Source organism: Manis javanica, chromosome 6 (assembly GCF_040802235.1).
Source record: "Manis javanica isolate MJ-LG chromosome 6, MJ_LKY, whole genome shotgun sequence".
Lineage (NCBI taxonomy): Eukaryota > Metazoa > Chordata > Mammalia > Pholidota > Manidae > Manis > Manis javanica.
In genome coordinates this window covers 40,608,492-40,636,101 of record NC_133161.1, presented here as the reverse complement: position 1 = coordinate 40,636,101, position 27,610 = coordinate 40,608,492, and the positions used below count along the sequence as shown (strand labels likewise).

Sequence of the window (27,610 nt, the reverse complement as noted above, 5' to 3'; positions counted from 1 at the left end):
ACACACCAGCACACCCAGAATGCTTGGGCTTCCTCGTTTTGGTCTCTTGCCAGCCGTCTTCTCTTAAGTCACTGCTGGTCATTGACCTCTTCCCCAGAAAAATGCTTAAGAGGTTTCTGAACTTGAAACGATTTCCACATTCGCTTTTACTCACAGGAACTTCAGAGTTCCCTCATTTGGGCCAGATGCTATAAAGTCAGACAGCACTTGGAAATGACTGTGTTCGTATCAAGTTATAAAGTGTCCATGGTTTCCGTCAAGGAAACGTTTTCCTGAGAAGAGGTGGTTCATGCCATTTCTCATTACCTTGGGCAGCTTGGTTACTGGTGCTGAAATTAAGCATATGCTTAGACTGGCAAGAGTGAATTAATGGGAGGAGATGGGGTCGTGAGGCCCGCCAGCCTGAGACGACTTTAGTTTAGAACCCAAAACCGATGTTTCAGCCCTGACCCCTTGCTGGGGGTGAAAGCTTTCTGACACAGCTGAATAAGTAAGCATGGCGAGGGTATGTGTTGCACACCTGAGAGCTGGGCAGAGGAACACTGGAGTAGCCTGGAAGCAGCTGCCACCAGCCTGCGGAGTTCTCCACAGGTGGCCCTGTCTGGGGCTGACTATCATTTGCTCTCCATGGTGACGTGTTCAGTCCACTCAAAAAAAGAAAGGCAAACACTTGGATTGGGAATGATGAGTGCCATGTTCAGCTGCCTGGTCGAGTGTGAGCCATCCCAGGCAGTATAAATTTGGGCACTTTTGATTAAAATCAGATGTGCACTTATGCCCTGTCCATCTCATATGGAAATGCAGGGTCTCGGACTAGACAGCCTTCATGTTGTACCTTCATTTTGTGACTCATGTTTGCTTTTTTTCATTAATCTGAGGTTATCTTATCCTGGTGACAGTTTGTGACCAGAGACCACAGCCTTTTCTAGTTTGGGAACCTGGGATCCTGAGGCTGTTGTGACCTCTGCTACGTGCCTTTGAGATTGAATGGGCAGATTTGCAAGGTCAAGGCTTGGGACAACACGACTCTTCCAGATTGTTGGAATCCTGCAAGGTAAAAGACCTCATCTTAATAAGCTCTGCACAGGCACATGGAGGCCTGAGTCGAATTTCAAAGACACTGGGCACCTAAGTCTTTCACTCCTTTCTAAAAGTGGAGTGCCTGAGCTTTGCATTGCAGATGCGATTTTTATTTTTAAACACCGGGAGTGATGGTGTGTGAGCAGTGACGCATCCACAGCCAGCTAATCTGTATTGTGTAAAAACACACAAACCACAAATTATTTTTAAAAGGGAAGAAAGCAAAAGAACAGATGTAGCAAACTCCTTGTGTCAGATGAATCGAGAGAAAAAGGTCCATAAGAGGCATTTCCAAGCAGTAGCAGAGGGCAGACCAGCATGTCCAGACCAAATGGGTAGCAGACACCTTTCTTTGTCTTCAGGTTTCAGGACATTAATGATGTCCATCTTTGTGTTCATGTATTCCTCCTTTCACTTTTCTTAAAGTGAATTTGAGTAATTATTGAGTATATATTGAAAAGTGCAGAAATCAGAAGTGTAGAACTTGCAAAATTATCACAAAGCAAATGGACTCAAGCAGTAGCCCCTAGTCCTGGCCCTTCCTGCCACCTGGCTTGGACCCTGCTCACTGGGTGGCTCTGAGTCACTTCGTCTCTCCCGTGAACTTCTCTCCCTTTACTTCAGATTCTGTCAGGTCTCATGTCCGTCCAAGAAGCCAGCCCTGTTGGACCCCAGCCTCACATGAATGGGGTAATGGGTTGTGACACTAGGAAGGGGACCTTGCTTCTGGCTTCTCATTGTATCATCAGGGCCTGGTCAGGTCCCTGAAGTCAAGGATGGGCTTAAAAAAACAGTTCCCCCCTAATGATTTGTAAAAGAAGCTGAGAAGCCATCAGGTAAGGCCTGGTGCCTTTATGAGCTGAGTTTGTAGGGACTTTCCCAATTTCAGGTAAGCTCTCTGACAGAATGCATGAAGGTGAGCAGGGCACTGCTCTTTGGGTCTGCGGACAACCTGTTGAGTGCTTAAATGCTGGAATGCCAAGGGCCTTTTTCCTGAAGATAAGAGAGAAAGCTTGAAAAGATCAGACATTCTGCATTCTTTGGTATGTGGGAACAAGATGAACACAATCTTAAATAAAAACACAGTTTAAGATTGGTGGGTGCTGTAGTCATGACTGTCCCTTCCCCAGAGGCCCCAGCCAGCACTATATCCCTGAGCACATGCTTGAAGTCTCCTGGGGGGAGACCACCTCCGCCTGCCCACTGCCTCTGGGGGGCCCGACTTACTGCTGCCTGGAGGCCTGAGCAGTGAGGCTGGGATGAGGTTTCTCTGCTGGATGTGCTGGGAGCTCTCTGCAGTGAGGGGAGGACCACAGGGAGCCAGGGAGAGCCACCTTGCTGCCCCTTGAAGGCAGAAGAATGCCTGAAACATTGCTGTGAGTCTCAGGATTTCACTTAAGCCAGCCCAACTGGGATATAAGCTTCACACAACTCCTTCGACTCGAATCCCAGATCAGAGGTACAGGTGTGTCCATGGGCAATGGGCACCAGGTCTCAGATGCAGACTGTGACCAAGGTCCTTGGGGAGCTGTAGTGCCCTGCCAGCGCTCAGCACATTCAGCCTTAGACCCACTTACCCAGGGCACTGCCTCTCCAGCAGCTTTGCCACTGGGTGTCAGGAAACTGAGTGGCTTTGGTTTTCCAGTGCAGGGACTGTCCAGATGGTACGAAGTTTCTAGGAAGGAGGATTTATCATTGTTATCATTAGTAGAAGTAGAATTAAAAGCTCATGAACCCCTTTAGAATTTCACCTTTTCTAATTATTGGCATGGCCCCAGGATGTGGGGAGGGCAGGGACTTGATGAGAGATGGCAAGACGTGGTGTTTATGGGAAGTGAGGCCTCATGCCTGGCACTAATAATAACTACTAATAATGTCTGGGATGAATAAGTACATGACTACTTAAGCTTCCAGGACTCTTTGGACCAGCTTTGCAGAACCTTTGGAGAAATAGTGAGGTGGGGAGCATTGCCTGTGCTTCGATAGGCGAGGGTTCACACCCCCATTTTTCCTCTCTTGGCTGGGTGATGACATCCTCTCTGAGTCTCAACTGCTGCTTCCCTAAAATGGCATGAATGCCCTGTCCTCAGAGGCTGTGGTGTCCCCAGCACCTGGGGCAGGAGGAACTTCCCCTGGGGGCTGGGAGCTGCCACAACTCAGGGGCTGTGGGTGACTGTGATGCACTCCCTCCATCACCTGCTGTGTGGGGTTGTCACAGAGCAGTCCTAATGCACGCCCCCTAGGGCACCTGGCTCTATGCAGGCATTCATAAATGATAGCTATTATTTATTACCTTGTAAATCTTGAATTCTTCCTGCTCTTTCCACATCACATTTCTTCAAGCATGCCCAGTTTTACTGTAGACAAGAGCCCAGTTCTAGAGAGAAAAGCTTCCTTTAAGGGAATCACTCCCTGTGCCTTCCAGTTTCCTAGCACAGATGCTGTGGGGTGCTACACGTGCCCTCAGAGCACTCCTGTTGGGAGAGTGGCACCAAGGGGTTTGGGTTTTTTGGTCACTGAGGCTACCACATTTCCTGGCTGGACTCATGCCTGAGGCTGCTGCTGCAGAGATTTGCTGGGGAGTTCTATAGGGTATCTGTTGTGCCAACTGGCTGTTAACAGACATGTTAACCAGTTTCTCAAGTCCTGCTCCCCTAGGCCTTGGGCAGTGCTGGAGCAGGGGCACTCCCTCAGATCAGCTCTTTGGACACTGGGTAGTGTCCAGGTGTCTCCCTCCAGGGAACTTCTTCACTACAAAGGAGAAAGCAGTCACTTCCCAGTGGAGATACCGGCAGACACACGGTGACAGCATCCTCATGTGTGTCCTGACACAATGCCCTGAGAGGAGTAAAACCTCACCTGTCTGGTATTTTTGCCAAAAATGCATAATCTGAATTTAATCCAATCCAAATTGGGAGATAGTTTGCAAATTACTGGCCAGGACTCTTCAACTATGTCAGGGTCATGAAAAACAAGACAGACTGTGGAACTGTCCCAGATTGATGGGGACCAAGGAGACGTGGTGACACAATGCAATGTGGGGCCCTGGATCAGATCCTGGAGCAGAAGAACCTTGGAGGACAGCTGGCCAATTATGAATACAGTCTGTGGAGAATAACAGTGTGTGTCACCGTTACTTCCCCGATCTTGCTGATTGCGCTGTGTTTTGTAAGATGTTAACTTTTGGGGAAGCTGGGTGAAGGCCCCTGGCATCTTTTCCACACCATGGTGCTGAGAAAAGTGCTTTGGTTTTGGATCCAGAAAGGCATGGTCTCGGTTCAAATCTTGCCTCTGAGAACAGTTAGCTAGGTGACATGGTTGCACTGCCCATCAGAGGCCCCATTTCCTCATCTGCCCAGCCCCCGGGTTGCTGGGATAAGTGCAGCGCTGTATGCAACCCACAGTGTGGAATGTTCTCTTGTCAGAGATTTGTCCTTTTTCCCACCTTGCAGCCTTTCCCCTGACCTGCCCCTTTTCTCTGCATGCCTCTACCATGTACCTTCTCATGGGGTATTTTCATTTATGCCCAGTGCCTAGGAAGCTTGTTCTATAGATGAGAAACTCTCTCTTTGGTTCTTGCCTGATGAAGCCCTGGTCTGTGCTGCCCCAGCCGCCCTTCTGCCGTTCTGCCAGCTCTGACCTCCTTCAGGATTCTCATTCAAGGGCCCCAGCCCCTGCTTCTCTTAGACCAGCAGCATCAGCATCCCCTGAGAGCTTGTTACAAATACAGAGTCCCGGGTCCCACCCCAGACCCATGAACTCAGAATCAGCACTTTACCAGGTGATTAGAGAGTCAAGCTTGAGAAGTCCTCTGTGCGAGGATTTGACGTGGAAGTTGCCTCCCAGCCAGGAGAGCAGTTTGCCTGCTCTTTGTGTGTCTCCACAGTGAGGGGCTGGATGCGAGTCAATAGGAGAGCTGAGAAATGTGAACACGGGTTCCAGGCCAGGCCCTGGCGTGTGTGGAGTTCTCTCTCACGGAGACTTCAGAAGGCCTGAGATCTTGCCGACAGCCTGGAGTTTCGGCCGGGGCCTCAGCATGGGGCTGCCTGGCCAGAGTCTTGCCAGGGAAAGGTTCTTTATTTTCCACAGGGACTTAGGTTTCTCGCCATTTTCCGTCCTGTGCCGAGCATGCCTGGGCCTCCACGTGAGGGCTGGCAGCATCCAATTGCCACAAGGGTGTCCACGGGAAATGAACAACAGCACAAGAGCACAGGTTGCTTTTAAATGATAGAAGCTTTGTGGCAGGAACTCATATCTCTAAGCTTGGCACAGGTGCTGGACAGGATGTCTTTTACGCTAAGCTAATATTTCTGGGATGATACAGCATTCCTGAGTACTGAGCCATGTGCTTTACCTGCCAGGTAGTTTGACCATCACCTTGACCCTACAAGATAGGATCTCCACTGGCCCCATTTCATAGTCCTGAACCCTAGGACTTAGAATGGCTAACGGGTCCAAGGTCATGCAGCTTTGTAAGTGGCGCTGGGATTTGAACCCAGAGCTTTCTCAGCCCAGATCCCAGGTCTTAAACCCTATGCTGTACTAACCCAGGTTCCCTTCTGGTGCCTGAAGCAAGATGGCCACACCAGTGCCTTATTGCATGCAGGGCAGAGGCAATGGCTGCAGGCTGTATTCTGTGTTTCTGTGCTTGCCCTTGATTAACCACCTACCAGGTCCCACTGCCCCACTATCTGATCTGACATGAGGCTGAACATGCTGGTGGTCACTCTTGGCATGTCAGGAACAAGCATTGGGTTCTGGGTTTGGGTCTGTAATCCCCAAAGGAAGAATTCCAGGCCAGGCGATGAGCCAGGATGTATGGTAAAGGATGTTCATTAAGGCACAGCTCCTGGTGGCAGGGCCCAGGTCAGCGTCCACGCTTCGCACAGTGGCTTTGAAGTGTGGCCATTTTGGCTGGGCCTGGGGCAGCCGCAGAGTGGGCTGCACCTGGGCAGGAAGTAGCTCGGGAAAGCACACAGGTCATGGCGCACATCATACAGGCCTTGCTCCCTGTCATTTTCCTTCCTTGCCCCTTCTCTTTCTGACAGATGAGCAGAGGAAAGGAGAAAACCACCAGAAGCCCTTGAAATAATACCCAGTTTGCTTTATCCTTTCCCCAGGACTCCAGTGCAGGAGAGGCGGGTGTTTTCAAAACTTTGGTTCTCTTTTAGACTCAACCGAGAAGCTCAGAGGTAATTAGCTGTTGTAGAAAGATGGTATCGTCTTATCGAAAAGCTGCCTCGTGGGAGTACATTATCTGTAGTGGGATGGGAACATGGCAATAAAAATATACCCTGGACCCATGTCTGCAGGAGTTAAAAGAAACCAAACAATTGGTTTAATGAAAATTAGGCAGAGGGCCAAAATTTGCCACCCTCTTGTTAATTTGAAAAAAATGTCATAAAAAGAATATGCTTTACTGTGAAAATGTAGAAAAGTCAGAAGAGCACAGATAGTAAAGAAAAATCACCCTTAATACTACCGTTTGGAGTAACTGCTCTTAAGTACATCGGCAAATGTACTTCCAGTCTGTTTTCTATGTTCACAAATATGTGTTTATTTGCACAAAATTGGGATCATACTGATGCATAGTTTTATAAACCACTTTTTTCACTCAATATTTCAGTCTTTTACCTGTGTCATTAAATGTTCTTTTTAGTAGTATAATGGTTGCATTAGATAAAGGCATCATGATTCATCTAAGAAGAGCAGCAGCAGTGATGGTGGTGATAAGGATAACTTTTGCGCAGACCTCGGTGCCATCTTTGCACACAAAATCACTTTATCATCACATGACCCTATGAGATAGGTACCACTGTTCTTCCAATTTTAATCTCTGTAGTTTGACATTTAAGGTTTTCCTTTAAAAAAACATATATTTTGAACAATTCTGTGCTAAAACAGAATCTTTAAGCATGACCTTATTTTCCCCCAGGGCTGTGATGGGCCAAGTGGTGATTCTTTAAATGCACATGTTTTAAAGCTTTGGTGCATGTTCCCCTTTGTTCTAGAGAATGAGTCTCCACTGCCGCCTTGTCTCCTCTTCCCCTTTGTTTGGTCTGGAAGTGACCTCAGAGTGGCCTGGGAGGTGAGAGAGGGTGACTGCTGGCTGGCTGCTGAACATTGGAGCTTGTGACCAAGGGGTCTGGACAGGAAGCAGGTCTTGAGTCCTTGTTCCTTAGAACTACTTGCTGAGGGCATGTGCTTGGCCCTTTAGTGCCTCGTATTGTAGGTTAGCTGGTTTCTTGATTTGGTGTCTCATTAGCCTGAATATCCCTTCTGGACAGAATCATTTCTCACATGTCTTTGCATAGCTCAGTGTCCCACTGCCCCTGAATTCTTTTGTGATGAGGAAGACATGTTCCACAGTTTACATGGGAGAGGAGAAAGTAAAGTGGCCTGTGAGGTACTCCTGGCCGCTCTGGAGCTAGCGAAGGGTTTCAGGTTTTGTTGCCGAGCAACCCTGTGATTCTCGTTCCACATCCCCATGCCGCATGGCAGGGTGAAAACATTTCTTTCCAGGTGTGACTGGAAAAACTGCTGCAGGTGAAAGCATGGACTGTGATTCCTTTCCCCTAAATGAAGTGACATTAGATTTTGAATTAAGTATTTAACATTTTAAAATGTCAACAAATTCCCAAAGTGAGCAGGCCATTTTATCAGGAGTTACATGCAGAAACAAGATCACTGACTAGTTTTTAAGGCTTTAGTGCCTCCACAAAGTGGCATTTTCTGCAAAGAGGAGACAAGGGTAGCAAAGAGTGGCAAAGACAAAACCCCTTAGAAACTCTCTCTCTCAGACTCTGGGGTAATGGGGCCAATGACCTAAATAAAGGCAAGAATCCACGGAGTGCAATGAGGTCACACTGCCAGGACGGGTGGAATTGAGGCCACAGCACCCTCCATTGATGCCAGCCCCATGTGCATTCAGGCCCCACATAACATGCAGGACACCTTCCCCAGACCTGTTCCTGGCTCTGGGAGCCTGGATGTGGAGGTTCGGTGATAATAGGGCTCAATCCCCAGACAGAGACACTAACTAAAGAATAGGATTTTATCGTAAGAATACCAAGAAGTGAGAAATAATGTGAGCCACATATGCTCACCTTCTGATAACCCAGTTTGAAATTTTAACCTTCTGATAACACAGTTTAAAAAGGTAAGACAAAACAAATGGCATTAATCATAATGTTTTTCATTTAACCCAGTATATCCAAAATATTGACATTCTAAATTTATGCCCAGAATCATCATAAATGTTATTAATGAAATATTTTACATTCTTTTTGTGTGGTCATGACTGCCCTTTTGGAGAGCACGGGTCTAAAAGCTGTATTACTCAGTGTCTTACAGAGTGAGTTTATAAAACTGCTGGGATGCTGTCTGGGGCCATGGGATTTACTATAGTATTTGATGTAGGATCCTTATAGCATTCTCTCATTAAAAAAAAAAAGTTTAAAACCTTAATAACTTAAGTTCAGATAATCACTGTTTACATTTTCATAGGGCTTTTCCATTACAGATTACTTTAGTAGGGTCTCCTTTGCACTTAAAACTCTGTGATGGAGGTGGGCAGGTAGGTACCATTCCTTCAGCAAACGTCTACCAAGGGTCTACTGGGTACTAGGTCCTGATTGGCATATAACTTCTGCCTTCTTGGAGCTTAGATTCCAGTGGAGGAGAAAAACAAATCATTATGTCAATGTGGTTAGAACTGCGGTGGGAGTATGAGCAGGGCCTATAGAAACACTAGAGTGATACCTTAATTCTGCCTAAGATGTCAGGGGAAGCTCTTTAGAGGATGGATCTTTGAATAGAAAGATGCAGAATGAGGAGACCTTTGCTAGGCAGATAAATGGAGTAAAGGGGAGATGAATTCTGGACATGATCTGTTGGGGTAGAACTTCTGAACCTGCATGTCCATTTTACAGCCTAGACAGGTTAGGCCACCTGCTTGAAACAGGAGAGAGGTGTGGAGCCAGGAGTCAAGTCGCCCATGCCTAGAGCAGCTATTCATCTAGAAAAAGTGGTTCCTGGGCAAAATCTTTAAGAAGGGAGTAAGTGGTAGATGATTAGGTGACCTCAATTCCAGGGCCTTTTCCTGCCTGCAGCTACCTCTTTCTGTTTTGAGATCTGAAATAAGAATATTCTGAATACAATTCTGTATCTTCATTATGAGGCAGCATGCTTTAAGTGTGGTTTGCAGTGTTTCTGTTGTATTTATCAGGGAGTCTTGGAGGAGAAATCACCATTTCCAGATGTTTCCAACCCCAGGTGAGCTGACTGCCCATCAGAATCTCAGGGCAGGGATTTTAACTCACACAGAGAGTTTTGTCCACACAAGGCCCACGGCCATCACTAGGGCAGGACAGAGGCAGTTGCACACATGCCTGCGGAAGGTCTGCTGCCCTCCAGGAATGGCAGGCCTCCTCTGCACTCAGCAGTTTGTATTTTTAGCTCATCAGCGTGTTCCTCCTTTTCAAGTGTGAATCCTAGTGACCCGAATGAGCTGTCTGCCTGGGCCAGGGCCAGCAGGACCAGGTCACTCCAGTTCAGCGGTGGGCCTGAGCTGAGGTAGTAAGACTGGGGGTTCTCTGTGCGAGTGGGTAGGGGCTGGTGGGCCTGGCTCACCTCTGCCAAGAGCAAAGTCAGGCCCCTGCCAGACAGATAGGTTCTCAACCTGGGAAATCATCATGTGAAAAGTAAATTGAGGCCTGTATTCCCTGTCTCTCATCCAACATGAAATCAAGCGTGCGTAAGTCTTGGAGTTTGGCTGTCGGTACAATTCAGGCCCACTGGCTTCGGCTCTCATGCACGTGTGGCTCCACTGAGGCTTTATCTGTGCCAATGTGTCAGAGCAGCGCAGTGTCTTACACAGAGGTTACCACCAAGGGGGTGCTCTTGTCTTGGAGTAGAGTGGTCAGCACTGGCTGCCTGGGAAGATGTAGTAGAGTATAAAAACAGATGGCCGGCCCTACCCTTCTGATGGCTGACGCCTAAAACTCACTTAAGTTAGAGAAAAGAAAAGTACTGCCTGTGGGCTCCTTGCACTGCCCCAGGATCTGCGTCAAGTACTTTTCCTATGTTAGCCCACAAGTGCTGCACACTTATTCTGGGAGCTTACTGTCATGAGAGGCGTTTTCCCTCCACAGGGCAGCGGTTCTCCAGGTGTGATCCCTGGAGCATCAGTATTATCTAGGAGCTTGCTGGAAATGCAGATTCTCAGGTCTCACCCAGATCTCCAGAATGAGGATGCTTGTGAGGGACCCAGCTCTCTGTGTCTTACCAAGCCCTCCTGGCAACCCTGACGCACTGTGAAGCTTGAGACCCCTACCCTACCTGAAAGGGGAAGAGCACAAGCTTGGAGCTAGTCCAGGCTGCAGTCTCAGGCACATGGCTTTGGGCAAGTCGGGCAACCACTCTGTGCCTCCGGGTCCTTATCTGTAGATTGGAGGTACTAACAGTACCTTCTTCAGGAGGCTGTGTGACTTAAAATAAGAGAAATACGTTAAAACGAAGAATAGAGCTGGGCACATGGTAAGCATGTCCTAAGTGTTTGCTCTAACTTGATCAAAGTCAACTGTCCTTGGTCCTAGATCTCATCAACCTCCTGGGCATTTACTCATTTGGTTGCACTGGCTGCCCCTTAGAAACTTAATTCATTTAGCTGTTGCAGCATCTCAGGCTGCTCTATACTCCCAGGCTAGCAAGGAGGCTTCCTTTCTCATTGCCAGGTCCAATTCCATACTTAGCAGGAGCTGCTTGGAACACTGAGAGGAAGATCTTAAGGCCAACGCCAAGCTCAGCGTTTGTGTGCCATTACTGATTAGCAATGTCTGTACTGGGTGTGCGTGGAGCTCTTACTGCTGTTTGTGGCTGACAGGCAACTTGTGTGAATTTCTGACCCTTGGGTTTTATGGGGAGGCTGTTAAGAGTCACTGTGAGTGCTTCAGGCCAGAGGGCTTAGGTGGCTGCTCTCCTTCAGGCGGGTCCACGGGAGGCTGTGGGTGGTTTGCAGCCCTGCCTGGCCCAGGAATTAGCATGTTTTCTGGCCTGCTGCTCTCTTTTGGGATTTGGGGGTGGCTGTGGCCACAGGAAAGGGCTGATTAATAGGAGCTTTTAGCCCCATTTTGCAGTGTGGAAAAGGCCACCATATCAGAGTCCTGCAGAGTGGGTGGCTTCAACAATAGACATTTATTTTCTCTCAGATTCTGGGACTAAAAGTCAGAGATTGATGTGTCCTCTTTCCTTGGCTCGCAGACAGCGAGTGGTCTTCTCCTCCATGTCTTCACATGGCCTTCCATCTGTACCTGTCTGTGTCCAAATTTCCTCTTATGCGGACACTCGTTCTGTTGGATTAGGGCTGCCCTAATGACCTCATTTTAATTTAAATACCTCTTTAAAGACCCCATCTCCTATTACAGGCACATTCTGAAATACTGGGGGTTAGGACTTTATCATATGGATTTTGAGGGGTACACAGTTCAACCCATAACTCTCACCCTCAGATTATCCATGTGGGTCTTTCAGGAAACAGAATCTTGTGCTGGCTGGTTGGCCCTAAGGTGACTGAGTTCACTGAAAAGGTCCCTTACAGCCTTTTCAGGAGGCTGCTCAGGGGGCGTGGGAAGGCCACTGAGGTGGCTGTGGACATCCTGTAGGCAGTGAGGGTTTACAAGGCAGAGAGGGAGCTGGAGGTGGAGAGGTAGACGGGGAGGCTGAGAAGGGGGAACCCAGTTTTGGGAAGTGGCTGGTTGTAACAGTATAGGCAGGTGATAATGAGGGATCAGAAGTACAGGTTGGTCTTTTTGAAGAAAATTTCAAAAATTTTACTGGTATGTGTTTCAATAACTTGAATACAAAGAAAGCTGTAGCAGTTTCCTGGATGAGAATAGAACATTTTGTAAAGATGACAGGTCTTCCAAGTCAATGCATAGAGTATTTAATGTGATTCCATTTAAATCCCAGTGGGCTTTTGGAAACACAACAAAACGATTCTAAGATTCTTTTAAAAGAATAAACAGCTGAAAATAGCTAACAATTTTTTTCATAAGGGAGGGTAATGATGTCTCCTTTAGTTTGTTGTCTGTACACTCTCTAGAGTGATCTTTTTAAAACATGAATCAGATCTCGTTCGCTTATGTCATCCAGCCACACATAGAATAAAATCTCCCTTCTATCAGGACCTGCAGGCCCTAGGTGGCTGGCCTCTCCGACCTCACCTCCTGCCATCCTCTTATTCCCTGGGCTCCAGCTACACTGGCTTCTGTCTCTTTCTAGAGAACACCAGGCCCATACCCACCTTCACAGTCACTGCTGCCTCCACACAGAACCTTTCCTTTCTGGTCTAGACTTTCTCATGGCTCACTTGTTCTTTTTTTCTTTTTAATTTTAATTAAATTAATTAATTAATTTATTTATTTTGGTATCATTAATATGCAGTTACATGAGCAACATTGTGGTTACTAGATTCCCCCCATTATCAAGTCCCCACCACAGTCACTGTCCATCAGTGCAATAAGATGCTACAGAGTCACTACTTGTCTTCTCTGTGCTATACTGCCTTCCCTATGCACCCCCCCTACATTATGTGTGCTAATCGTAATGCCCCTTATTCCCCTTCTCCCTCCATTCCTACCCATCCTCCCCAGTCCCTTCCACTTTGGTAACTCTTAGCCCATTCTTGGGTTCTGTGATTCTGCTGCTGTTTTGTTTCTTCAGTTTTTCCTTTGTTCTTATACTCCACAGATGAGTGAAATCATTTGGTACATGTCTTTCTCTGCCTGGCTTATTTCACTGAGCATAATACCCTCTAGCTCCATCTATGTTGTTGCAAATGGTAGGATTTGTTTTCTTCTTATGGCTGAATAATATTCCATTGTGTATATGTACCATATCTTCTTTATCCATTCATCTACTGATGGACACTTAGGTTGCTTCCATTTCTTGGCTATTGTAAATAGCGCTGCAGTAAACATAGGGGTACATATGTCTTTTTGAAACTGGTCTCCTGTGTTCTTAGGGAAAATTCCTAGGAGTGGAATTCCTGGGTCAAATGGTATTTCTATTTTGAGTTTTTTGAGGAACCTCCATATTGCTTTCCACAATGGTTGAACTAATTTACATTCCCACCAGCAGTGTAGGAAGGTTCCCCTTTCTCCACATCCTTGCCAACATTTGTTTTTGTTTGCCTTTTGATGGTGGCCATCCTAACTGGTGTGAGGTAGTATCTCAATGTGGTTTTAATTTGCATTTCTATGATGATTAGCGATGTGGAGCATCTTTTCATGTGCCTGTTGGCCATCTGAATTTCTTCTTTGGAGAAGGGTCTGTTCAGATCCTCTGCCCATTCGTTTGTTGAGGTGAATGAGCTCTTTGTATATTTTGGATGTTAACCCCTTATCAATTATGTCATTTATGAATATATTCTTCCATACTGTAGGATGCCTTTTTGTTCTGCTGATGGTGTCCTTTGCTGTCCTTTGCTTTTTAGTTTGATATAGTCCCACTTGTTCATTTTTGCTTTTGTTTCCCTTGCCCAGGGAGATATGTTCATGAAGAAGTTCATGTTTATATTCAAGAAAGTTTTGCCTATGTTTTCTTTTAAGAGTTTTATGGTTCCATGACTTACATTCAGGTCTTTATCCATTTCGAGTTTACTTTTGTGTATGGGGTTAGACAATAATCCAGTTTCATTCTCTTACATGTAGCTGTCCAGTTTTGCCAACACCAGCTGTTGAAGAGGCCGTCATTTCCCCATTGTATATCCGTGGTTCCTTTATCATATATTAACTGACCATATATGCTTGGGGTAATATCTGGACTCTCTATTCTGTCCCACTGTTCTGTGGGTCTGTTCTTGTGCCAGTACCAAATTGTCTTGATTACTGTGGCTTTGTAGTAGAGCTTGGCTCACTTGTTCTTAAGGTTCAGGTCTCTGCCCATATAACATTTCCTCCTCAGAGGCCTGCCCAACCACTCTGCCTAATTCACACTCTTCCTTCATTCATGCTCCTCTGCTTTTATCTGAATAAGGCCCTTTACTTCCATTGTGGTGGATCAGAGCCTGCACTCTGACCCATGCTGTCCGCATTCCTATCTGACTTTGCGCCTTACTGCTGTGTGGCCATCTGGGTGCCAGTTTTCCTCATCTGTGAAATGGGAATGATACTGCCTATGTCATGGAACTGTTGAAGGGATGAAATCTGACAAATAAAGTGTCTAATGGAGCCTGAAACACAGTAAGTATGCAATAAATGCTGTTGGTATTACTTGTTCAACATCCATTCCCCTACTAGAAAGGCAAGCAGAGATGTGCTCTGGTTGGTGTGCTGCTGTGCCTGGCACATGATAAGGGCTTTATAAACATTTGTTGAGTGAATACATGAACACAAGCTAGCAAAATATATTATAAATGCACAGTAATTTAAGTAGTGATTGATGTGTAAGTAGAGACACAGATTAAATGAATAGAATATCTCCAAATCCAATTCTGCCATTTATGAGAATTTAATATGTGATGCTGGAGCACCACAAATCATAGGGAGAAGGAATGGATAATTTAGTAAATGACCAATGCAGAATAATTAGATCTTCTCCTCCCAATATGTGTCAAAATAAATTGCAATTAGACATCTCAAGTTTAAGTTAAACATAAAAACATTAAGGAAATATATGGGAATATCTTCTTTTCTAGGGAAGACTGGCTTTGTAAATGCAAAACACTGGGGAAAGAAAGAATAAAGAGAGAGGGCTGCTTTTAAAATTAGCTTCTGTATATCACAAGCATTAGAAACATAATTTATAGTCAATGTAGAAAAATTGGCTCATGTGGCAAAAAAAGTTTACGGCCTTTAATATAGAAATTGTTTATAGAAATCTGTAGGAAAAAAATCATTATCTCAAAGAAAAATTAACCAAAGGGAAGATATAAATCATGCACAGAAGAAATACAGGCAGCTGATTAATACAGGGGAAAGTGTTTAACTTACTGTTAATCAAAGAAATGCAAAGTAAAATGAAACATCATTTGTTTCCTATCAGGTAACCCAGCAGAGGTTGTGTTGAAAAAGGTATTTTCTTAAATTGCTAGTGGGAATATAGCTGGATAAAGCTTTTCTGGTGCACAGTTTATAAAGACTTATCTATACACATACCTTTTTGACTTAGTAAAGCCAACTAAAGAAATGGCCAGAAATGCACATAAGGGCACAGATATTATTCATTATTCAAAAATAAGAAAAATAAGGAAATAGCAAGTAAATTATGGTAAAAATAATTTTTTAAGATTATTTAATGTAGCATTTCTTAATCAGGGGCCTTTATTTGCTACTCCTGTCCCATTGGCCAAAGCAGGTCTCCCGTCCAACCCCTTACTTCAGGGAAGCAAGGTACACAAGAGGTGAATACTGAGAGCTACCAGTTGACAATCTACCATTTATATTCATAATATGATTGTAACTTCTAAACACAAGATACACAAAGACACATGCACATATGGAAATATGATAGAACGTTATCAATGTCAGGCAACTGTTAGAGGTTGAGAAAGATGGGCTCTGGAAAGGTCTGAGGAGAAAGCAGCTTTAGAGTGGGGGGTGGAAGCAGGTCCTGGGGCAAAGGAATGTGATCAGTCTTTAAGAGCACGGGTGGGCCAGTTGGTTTTGGAAAAGAGGCATACAGGCTCTCCTGAGTGGGAAGGAGACTGAAGAGAATGGGACTAATATATAAGAAAGAGAAGGATGCATATGGTAAAATGTATGTAATGGCTCAAGGTGGGTTGGGTTGCGTACTCTCAGTTTGTTACATTTGATTTTTCAAACTGGGTGTTTACAGGAAATAGAGGTCCTGTTTAAGAAACATACTGTCCCATCTTGCATCCTCACCGAACCATCAGGAGTCTCACCAGGGAAACCTGAGATGTGTACCATGTAAAGTTGGCCCTACTGAAATCTTCATTAAAGTGGCATTCTTAGTTATCAACCCTGATTCAGTGTTTCTCAAAGTATGGTTCCTAGTATGGCAGCATCTGCCTTTCCTGGTAACTTGTTAGAAATGCAAATTCTCAGGACCTGCCTCAGACCTACCTAAATAGAAAACTCTGGGGTGGGGTCCAGGAATCTGTTATACCAACAGCACAGGTGATGCTCACTAAAGCTCCAGAACCACTGTCCTTAACTCCAAAAAATATAGAAAGCGGTTGTTGGAAATTAACTCACTCCACTGAGTTATGCGGAAGCTTCCAAGAGCAGGGATATCTGTTTTCTTCCTGTCTGTGTCCTGGAAGAGCTTTTGAGGTTGTTGACTCAAAACTTGCTTTGAAATTCCCTGAGCTTGGAGAATTGGGCTGATTAGAGTTAGAGGTCCCTGTCTTGCAGAGGCTGCTTCCGTATTATGGAGTCTGCAGTTTCTGCTAGGATCCCAGGCAGCTTTTCCCGCCTGGCTCTGTGCAGGAGGTCATAAGCCAGCCAATGGGGGTAAGGGGGAAACTGGGGGGCGGAAGGGGCCTCCCAGGCCTCCCTGAATTCTGAATTCAGTATTTTATATTGAAGACAGTGAAGGACCAGAGGAATCTGAATTATAGGCTGGAGGATAAGGTTTCACAAATAGCAGCTGGAATTCATAGCAGTGGCATCTGGGACCTATAGTTTTGAAGACATGATGAGATGCTGTTGCTTAACAAAAACCAGCCTTGGTCCACCAGTCACTGTCCTCTCTCTAACTTGGCCATTCTGGGTCACCTCATGTACCTTGGGGTCCGCAGAGATGAAGGCTTGGTGGTGGTGGCCACTGCTGTTACTTTGAGGGGCTTGACTTCTTAGCTGCCGCTGGCAGTATGGACACCCAGCAGCAAATGTTAATTAAGGTAGAGTGGCTTTTCTCCCCTTGATAATTTGGAGGGGCATAAACCCAGAGACCAGCAGATCCCCACATCTAAAGCTGACTCCAGAAACCAGGGGTTGGAATTTCTCAGATAGCCAAGGCTCTTAGCAAAGAGTAAGTGCCCATTTGTCCCTGCAGTGGGATGCCTGCCTGCCTTCTGAAAGCCTGTAGATGTGATGTTTTGGAGGCTGTGCTGCCTCAGATTTGTGGTCCAGCCTGTGTCTGTGCTGTTGAGGGCACTGTTATGGTTAGTTCTGGGGAGCCAGGGCCAGCACCACCCCCTGACGTTGGAGCTGCTCCTGGGTGGCAGGCTAGAGCAGGTAAGTGTCTGCCATGTACATGGGGAGCTCCCTCTCCCCTTCTGGAAAACCTCTGGGCTTCCCTTGAGACTGCAGACATGTGCCCAATCATACTAAATTCTTTTGCATTTTGCACACTTGTATAGATAAGTCTTCCTCTGCTGCCAAACCACAGTGAAGATGGGAGCCGTTGGTTCTAGTTCTGGTTTACCCATATAATTATGAACCAATGAGTAAATCTTTCCAAACCCTTTTTTCCCCTCTCCAGCAAGTGGGCTCTAATCATACATCTTCCAACTGGTGGGCCTCTATACAAAACTTTTTGAGCAAAAAATTAGTAGTAGTTATTTATCAAGAATGTTTGGGAATCTAAAATTCCCATATGTACTGTTCTAGTGTCTCCAGAGAAATATATCTGATTAACAAAGGACAGGAAAGAGAGAGATGATTCTAGAACCTCAGCTAAGTTATGAGGCCCGATTGTCATTGATTGCCTGGCACAGGGCTTCTGAGCCCCATGAGCCTTCAAGTGTGACTCATAGGTGCTGGAGGACATTTCTGTGGACTGCCCCCTTCCCTCACTGTCACTCACAGCTCTGATGAAAGAACTGAAATGGCCAATAAAATGTTTGGTTTCTCTAGTGGTCAAATGCATGTAAATGGAAATAGTGTGATCACACCTTTTCCACCTTTTAGATTAGGAAGGACTTATAAAAATATGCAGGGAGAGCAGTGGATTGTCCAACTGTTGGTGGTAGTCTGAGTCTGCAAAGCTATTTTACAGAAGGTATTTAGAATCTTAAAAATGCACATAGCCCTTGACCTCCTACAAACTTATTGTTTGAAACAAAATTATGTAGAAAGTAGTATGTTCCAAGTTTTTCACCAAAGCAAAAATTAGAAACAGCTGTTGGGGTTGAAAAATTTTCCTTCACCCCTCCTATCTAGGTTCTTCAGCTGGTCTAATAATTAAATCGACATGAATGGAATAGGGGTCTGGGCTTCAAAGGGGAGAAGGGTGATTCGCAGGACCAGAGGAAGAGCACGTGTTTGGCAATTAGATGTTTGCCCTGCTATACAGATTGGTTATCCAGATAAAAGTTTTCTCTGGTAATATCTCTCTTTCTGGGCTAGGCCCCCTTTCTAAATTCTTTTAGGGAGAGATAAAGGTTTTTCTTCAATCTGCTGGGTTTTGATTGCCTTCAGCTCCAAGAGATCCAAGCTGGCATGTTTTGGGATGGCTTATTCTGCTCCCCTTCACAGCCTTGATGCCCAACAAGGATTAGTAAATTACATTATAGATAGATAGATATCTCTACGTATAACTCCATTAAAATTACATCAAATAAGACTTAAGGACATGGAATCATGTCAGTTAATGACAATGACAAAATTTATAACTTATTGACAATTTTAAAATAAGAGAAACACTATTTACAATAGGATTGTAATTTTATAAAATGTATGCTCATTTTCTAAGTCTAAAAGGATACACATCTAGATGTTAATAGTAATTCCTATGTAGCAAGATTATGACTGTTTCTTTTTTTCTCTCTTCTATTTGTATTCTATACATTTTCTGCAGTAAATACGTGGTTTGTAAATGACCTCCTTTTTTAAAAAAAAGTAAAACATTCTTGTGAAATATGCCCTCATAAGTGCTGCTTTAAACAACTCCCTACCCAGAGAATTTTACTGGCTCGTTTGCATTACAAGGAGGAGGGAACATCTGCTTTTTAAACTGATTATTGAGGTCATTGCCTCTGACAAAACCCAGGGGTGAATTTCGTCTGGCCTAAAAGGGAGAAAAGCCTTGCTAAGAGGTGAAAAGTCAGCAGTGAAAGCCAGATGAAAAATTTTGACTGTAGTATTAAGCTATAATCACAGACCCTGTATTGTGTTAGATAACTTTCTAATTACCAGTGTGTTCTGAAAGCGGAAATTGTTTTTTTTTCTCTTCCATGTTCAATTAATCACTTACTCTTTCTCAGAAAAATAAAACAAGTAACTAAGTTCTTAAGAGAATGGCATTCATAGTTTAAAACAGCACAATAAGCCTAGTGGGGCATATGTGGTGCCCTGGTGGTTACTAAGAGTTGGGTAATGGGCTGGAGGGGCCCAAAGCAGAGCCTGTCTCATTTAGCTTTTAAGTGCACCCAGGGGAATCATTTATACTGAATACTCTATGAAGATATCACTATTTTCTTGGATGAAAATATGTGATCAAATGTGAAGTTGAGCTTTAGAAATATTCATTTTGTGGTGGCTTGACAGGCTTAGGATGGAAATGTTAAAAGGTGAAAGAGGAGACAGACCAATGGGAGGGAGGAATGGGATTTAGCCGAGGCTAGGAGGGACTCCAGTTACTGAGAGCCTCAGGAAGAGCCTGCGGGCACGGCCAGGGCATCTTAGGCAGAGCCTGAGGTGGGGTTTCACCTCGTAGTCCACAAGTCAGTGGTGCAGTTGAAATGAGAGAGATCACTTTGAGGTCCTCCTCTGTGTGGAATATCAGAAACCAAATCACTGCGACACAGCATACTTTAAAATCATTAAAAAAAAAAAGGATTGGTGGATGATAAGAAGGAGAGATGCATGATAAAGCAAATACACTTGATCCAGAAACAACCCAGGAGTTAAAGGTTGCCAACCCCCTGCACAGTTACAAATCTGCATATAACTTTTGACTCCCCAAAAACTCAACTACTCATAGTCTCCTGTTGACTGGCCTCACCAATAACATAAACAGTCAATTAACACATAGTTTGTGTGTCATATGTGTTATATACTGTATTCTTATAATAAAGTAATCTAGAGAAAGAAAATCTTTTTTCAAATTGTTACAGATCTCCAAAACATTTTCCAGTATATTTATTGAAAAAATCCATATTAACTGGCCCTGCATAGTGCAAACTTGTGTTGTTCAAGGATCTACTATATTGGGAGTAAAATGACAGAGCAACTGGATTGTAAAATCTAAACTTGTGAACATTTACAGAAAAAAACTACATAACTAGGAATTCACGATGAACCCTAAAATACAAAAAGGCGGGGGCCAAAAATAATCCCCAGGCTCTTAATCATTGACCCAGTAGTTAGCCAGCATGTATTAAACATTGTTAGTATGTGTGTGTGTGTGTGTGTGTGTATTGCTTACTTCCATTCTCACAGGATTTGATACTCATACAATGGAAATACATACAATGCAAAAGATACATACAATACATAAAATACATACAATACACATTCAAAGGAAATGCATACAATACATAAAATAAGTACAATACACATTCACAGGAAATGCATACAATGCAAAAGATGCATACAATACATAAAATAAGTACAATACACATTCAAAGGAAATAATACAATGCAAAAGATGCATATAATACATAACATACGTACAATACACATTCAAAGGAAATAGACACAATGCAAAAGATTTAAATGTTGGAAGTAAGCCTAGCAAATGGAAGGGGAATACAGGTAAATAAGGCAAGCTCATCCCAGGAAGTACATCCCCATGGCTCTGAACAAGGTGCCAACGGAGGACTACAGGAAAGTGCAGGTGTAGAGGGAACAGGGTCAGCTACCGTCTTCACCTGTTACCAGGTGAACTTGTGCAGGATGGGGATGCTGTCCCCACAGTAGATACAAAAACTCATTTGATCTGGTTGTTTCTTGTACAATGAAAGCCTCCCCCAATGAAAGCCAAGGAGTCACCAAAGAGGAATCAGGAAAAGCAACTGGGTGGAGTGTGGTGAAAGTATTTCTTCTTGAAGGAAAAAATATCTCCAGATGATACCTGCAGCATTTTCTGATTATGCTGGGCAGATGACTCCCTGGTGGGTGAAAGCATGTTAAAAAAATTACAAAGGAAGGTGTGAGTTTGAAGGAGAAGTCCTAGTTCACTTGGGTTAGAGAGGGGATCAAGTGCCAATCTGGAAGCCTCCTTGGTTTAGGGCTATCTGAGCTTGTGTCATCATAGCCACTTGGATTAAGAATGACCAACAAGAACCCCATCCACGTTCTAAGCCTCCATCAGTTGGGTGTGACACCAAGGAGGAAGTTTGGAGTGAAATCGAGATGTGCAGTTGGAGCCCTGAGCCCCAGGGGTGAATGATCACTTTGCTGTCACTGTGTGAGGCAGCCTCACAGTAGCCCTCCCTGCTGCAGAGCCGCGACGCCCAGTCCTTGTGATGGGCAGAGGGAATGTGGAAATGCTTGGGGGTAGCAGGCTCCTTGCGTTGCAGATGGTCCCCTGAGAGGAGGGTTGTCCTGCCTCCTTTAATCTCCTGCCCTGATAATGAACCTATAGCTGTACCTCACTTCTTAAAAAAATAATAAAAGTAGTAGTTTTTCTTAGTTTGAGGGAAGCATTTCACACTTCAATTTAAAATAGCTCCATACTTAATTTATTTTCAACATTTATACCATTTTATCTTTAGGGGTTCTAGTCCTTATCATCTTTTGGAGAGGTGATTTGCATTTTGAATAATGTTAAGGCTTTATGTTTAAGAACCAGTTCTATAATATGTTTTGCTTATTATCTGTGTTACTTTTTTGTGTTCAGTTTTAGAAAATGAAGGAGAACAAAATGGTGTTGCCTACTCAGCTCCAGAAAAGTTGTAATATTCTTTGTACTTCTTCAAGGGAGAGTGGCCTTTATCAATCTGGAATTAAAGTGCTAACTATTAAAGGATTTAATCGATTATTCTCTAATAATAACAGGGATATTGCAAGTCCCAACTTTACTGTTTAAAGGCCTGGCATTGTGAAATCTGAACTTAGCAATGCCACCTTAATAGGAACTTTTCCTGGTTGTTGGTCAGTCATTAGAACCTGTCTAAGAGGGTAAATAGCAGGGGGAAAAGAAAAGCTTTCTATCCTTACCAGTTCTAAGGAAGGTAAGAATTGTGTACCAGAACATGTCCATATCAATTTGGATGAATATTAGTAGGCATCATCTATTAAGTGCCTACTGTATATTAGAAGGCAATATACTATAAGTGCCATTTCATTGACTCCTCATGTTGACCCTATTAAATAGTTAGAATCATTATTTTGGAATCATCCGATTTTCCAGATGAGAAAATCTTGTCTCTGATCAAATGTCATCTTGCAGGATAAGTCTTCCCAGACTTCCCCACAGCACTCTCGCCACTGACTGCTCCTTTACCCTGCTTTAATTTTTTAAAATTCTTCACCACTAGGCACATTACATAACTGTATAATTTGTTATATATTCAGTTCATAATACACATAATGGGAATATTATGTATTATTATTGGTTTATTGCGCAGCCCTCCTCCACAGCTGTGGTGGAGCTCGTTGAAATGGCACATCTCTTCCCTTTTCTGTGTTTAGTCATATCAAGCTGGTACCTTGAAATGGGTCATAATGGGAATATTTCACTGTGGAAATTGGCAGATGCTACAACTTCCCCTCCTCATCCCCTAGGGCCGGTGGTTAAACATAGAGCAGTAGACTGCCGCTCCCCACCCCTCATTAGAGTGGAAGCTTCATGAAAGTAAAGATTTTGTTAGTTCATTGCTCTCTCTCTGGTGCCCAGAACGATGCCTGGAACATAGTAGGCACTCAGTAAATATTTGTTGAATGAATATAAAGTGGCAAGTGCTTTTAAGTTGTTCAGACCTGGGCACAATTCTTTTACCCTTGTGTGGACTTTGCACAAGACACTGAAGCTCTCTGAAGCTGTAAAATAGGAGTTGAAATCTCTGCCTCTTCAGTTGAAGGTAAAATATCCCAGAGGAGGAACAAAAACTAGTATCATAGCATACAAATCCTGTAGTCAATCCCTGAATATTCCTTGCCTTTGGAATCTGCAGTTTATTACAGCTGTGTCTGTGAGGAGAAACGTGGAGGTGTAAATAAAGTAACATCATAAAGGCTTAGCAGGTACCTGATATCTGGAAGACACTTGGTGAATGGCATCCTCTTTCTCCTACTCATTGATTCTGTGTACATTTCAGGCTGTTCCTGTGACTTTTCTAACAAACCTCCCAGGAATAAAATTGCCCCGTCTCCTATACTTTTCTCCCCTTGAGTTAAACCATGCCATTAACTTTCTAATGGGCTTTCCCATGGGGCCTCAGACCTTAGATTAGGTTAAATGTTTTAGCCTTTTAAAAAGTGGCATTAACCAGGCAGGTTACTGGGAAAAAAAACAAACAAACGTGGGTGTGGAAAGTGTATCTGTGTCTAGGCGGAAGCCAGCCTTACTTCCACTGGTAGCTGACCTGGTCTTGGATCTATTGCCTTCAGTTGTTTTCTGTTAGTCAGGCTTCCTAGCCAATGGCCTTTCCAGTGGTTTGTGCTTGAAGAGATTTCCAGAAGGTTCTGTCCTGATTCTGCACCGTGGGTCTCCCTGCAAGCCAGGGTCTGGGGTGCCTGGAGCCCCAAGGAGCTGGACAGGACTGAGGGAAAGGGTTCCCTTCTGGAGTATTTTCCCCAGGTGGAGGATGAGGAGCTCTGCAGTGCAGGAGGACCTTGTCTGCCCATTTGCCAAATAAGCCAGCTGCTAAAAATGGGGACCTCATACCATCCTGCCTTTCAGAGACACATCACATCGCTGGACAGTTTGGTTGAGCAACCCATGGTGACACAGAAAAATAATGAAAACTCACAGGCCAGCAGAAATGAAGAGGGGCTGACAAATGCCAGAATCTTGGAGGTATTGACCACTGATAGCAATGAGGTGACCAGAGCTGGACTGGGGAGCCTGCCCAGAGGAGACCCAACCCCACCCTGCCTGAAGAAGGGCAGGAAGTAATTTATACCTTCTCCAACGTTAGTTCCTCACTCATGCCTTTGAAACAAAGTACACCTGGTTGGCCTTTCTTTTCTACCCTCATTTGCTGGCCTTGGATGTGGGCCCTTGCAAAGCCATCTCCTTTTCTTTATTTTCCTCTATATCCAAGTAGAGAAAGAAAACATCAGAATATAATCAGATGGGAAATAGGGGAAATTGGCATGATTTCAGTGCACTGTAGTATGGCTACTTGCCAAAAGCCGAGTGTGCCACTGGAGTGCATGTGCTGGGGAATTGGGTGCTTTCTGTCTTGAGTTGGGTGAGAGTCTCTCAGGAGGAGGTGAAGCTCATTAGGGTGAAGGTTCCAAGTTGGCTGGAAGCTGTGCCCTCTGCCCTGTGCCCCCCAACCCCCCATGGCAGGTATGAGAAGTTAGATGCATCCTTTACCGGGTGGACAGAAAATGGAACCACTGTCAGTCCACTCACAATGTCTGTTGAAAGTTATTGGTCTTGACAAACTTCTTCTTATTCAAGGATGAATAAGGACCATAAAACAAAAGGACTTTATGGAAAAGTCCTGTAGAACAAGGTAAAGGCAATAGCTTCTGAAGACTCAGAAGCAGTGTCTACTTTTAGAAATTATTTGCAGCCAGCTCCAGAAGAGTATTTTTGGAATATGTGTGGCATCCCCAGCATAGTACAGGAAGGCATGGCCTCCCCAGAACAGGAACAGAAAAACGTAAGGAAAGAATGGGTTGATACAAAAGGCAACAGAAAGAAAATGTTAAAAGGAGATAGATTAAATAAGGAAAGGTCTTAAGGAGACAAAATCCAATAGCAGAACTAAAACCCAAATTAGGAATGTAAAAGAGTATTAATGTGGAATAGGCTGAATAATGGCCCCCCATTATTAGAAGATAGCCACATCCTAATCCCAGGAACCTGTGGATGGCCCCTTATATGGCAAAAAATAACTTTGAAGATATGGTTAAGGATTTTGAGAGATGGAGAGATTATCCTGGATTGTCCAGCTGGACCTAAATATAATCAGTGTCCTTATAAGAGACAGGCAGTGGGAGATTGGACAATGGAAGAGAAGGCAGTGATCTGGCCACAAGCTGTGCGCAGCTGCCTGAAGCTGGAAGAGCCACAGAAGGAATTCTCCTCTAGAGCCTCCAGAGTGGCTGTGGCTGTTCTGACACCTTGAGTTCTGCTCAGCAATACTGATTTCAGAGTTCTGGCTCCAAAACTCTGAGAGAATAAATTTCTATTAAGTCATCAAGTCTGTGCTGATTTGTTAGAGCAACCATAGAAAAAGACTACAAATGCTATGGAAATCAGTGATATGAATGAAGGAAAAAATACCTTGAGAAACAGTTCTGAAAAATACAAGAAATGAAGAGAAAAGCAAGAGACAAGATCCCAGATTTGGAAGACAGAACTGACAGCCCACATTCAGAATATTGGTGTTGGTGATTATTGGGAACAGTGACCAGGCATTAGATACATTGCTGAGCTGATGAGGGAGTGTGTATGAATGTGAAGGGCTGTCACCCCATTCTGAACACATTTGGGGGGAAAAGACCCACCTCTGGGCATACCCTGGGAGCAACAGAGAGTAGTAAAGACAAGGGTGGCTGGGTGGGGTAGGGGGAGTCATGTCACAAACATCCATAGAAAAGAATAACAAAAATCAAGTTGACTTTAGATTTGTTTTCTATAGCAAAGCGTCTATGTCTACAGAAGCTGTGAGAAGATTAGAACACCTGGGAGTTTAGGGTTTTTTTTTTTTGTGTGTGTGTTTTTGTATTTTGTTTTTAATTCAGATGTATTCCTGGGCCCATCATCATTCCTACCTAACTGTGGGGTCTGGGAATCTGAAATATTAAAAGTTCTTCTGATTATGAACCATCATTAAGGTTTGGACATTATGTTGTAACACAACAATTTTATACTCAGAGTTGTCTTTTGTGTATGAGGCCAACCAGAAAGACATTCTCAGATATGCAAGGGCTTGGGAAAGTATGTAAACCTGCTCCTTTCTTTAAAATGTTGTAGAAGGTCAAAAGGTAACAGAAAATAAAGCTCAAGAAGAGGGAGCAGAGGCAGAGAAAGACAAGTCCCAAATGATGTCACTCATCTGTGGAGCATAACAACAAAGCAAAAACTGAAGGAACAAAACAGCAGCAGAATCACAGAACCCAAGAATGGACTAACAGTTACCAAAGGAAAAGGGACTGGGGAGGATGGGTGGGAAGGGAGGGATAAGGAGATTAAGGGACATTATGATTAGCACATATAATGTAGGGGGTGGCACGGGGAAGGCAGTATAGCACAGAGAAGACAAGCATAACATCTTACTATGCTGATGGACAGTGACTGTAATGGGGTATGTGGTGGGGACTTGATAATGGGGGAGATCTAGTAACCACAGTATTACTCATGTGATTGTATATCAATGATACCTTAATTAAAAAAAGAAAGAAAAAAAATGAAAGGAAATAGAAATGACTGTTACATGCCAAAAAAAAAAAAAAGAAGAGGGAGCAGAGACACTGGGGTCAGTATGGTTAGAGAGCTATTGAAATGATTATTTTAAGTCTGGTGACCAAACAAATATCTGTGTCAGAAACCACTGGCTACTGCTTGCTCTTCGCAGATATTCCAAACTCCTTACGTGGCTTATCAAACCCTCTAAGCAGGTCTTGCCTTGCCTGCTTCTGCAGAATAATCTTTCAGCGCCTACCCCTCTTGCAGGCACCTCTGTGTTCCTTGGGGGCGAGGGAGACCGTGCTCCCTCTCCTTCCTCCTTCCTCTGCTCACACCGTTCCTTCCACCCTGCATCTCTGCCTTTCAAGCCCTTAGGTGGCAGCTTAGAGGTCACTTCCCATGCTTTCCCCTAGCTTTGTATAACGCCCTTCTGAAAAGCCTCATAGCGCGCCCTGTGTTCACCTCTGGACAGGGCTCATCATGTGGATGACGGACTTACCTGGCTCCTCCACTAGACTCAGAAGTTTGAAGGGAGAGTCTGCATTTGCTCATTGTTGTATCCCCAGTGCCTGATAGTGCCTGGTACATAATATATAACCCTTAAATATTTTATCCAGGCAGAGAATGGATGGCTCTCCCATAGTCCATCCTTTATGCATTTATTGAGTAGTACAGTATCTCATGATCTATAATGTGTCACTTAATAACTGCAGTGGAAACTCTGCCAGATCCTCAGAGAAAGGGAGCTAGAGTGAATTCTTGACTCTGGTGCCCTTCAGACCACTGTCTGTGCAGACGGGTGAGTTTCTGTGTAGCCGGCAGTTCACCCTTCAGTGCTGTTAGGCACCCGTGGAGTCCCTCTTATCTGCCTTTTTGGAGATCACTGAGGCTCATTCAGTCTGCAGCCACAAGTCACCCCCTGACCGCAGTGCTGCCCTCCATCTTCCATTTCTTCAGTTTTGCTGCTGTTCTTCCCCACTGTGTTGGCCTGGTACTTCTCATTCTGTCACAGGCATCACACTACCTGGCACTGTTCAGCTGACTAAGACCCTCTGTTCAGCTGAATCTGCCCTCAGGTACCTTACCTCAT

General features: G+C 44.3%; 1 protein-coding gene across 4 annotated transcripts in view; it reads left to right on the top strand.

Annotated features, from left to right (window-relative positions):
* Nucleotides 1-27,610, top strand: part of EEPD1 (endonuclease/exonuclease/phosphatase family domain containing 1) — a 102,004-nt gene that overhangs the window by 29,220 nt on the left and 45,174 nt on the right. The gene's annotated exons all lie outside the window — the stretch shown is intronic.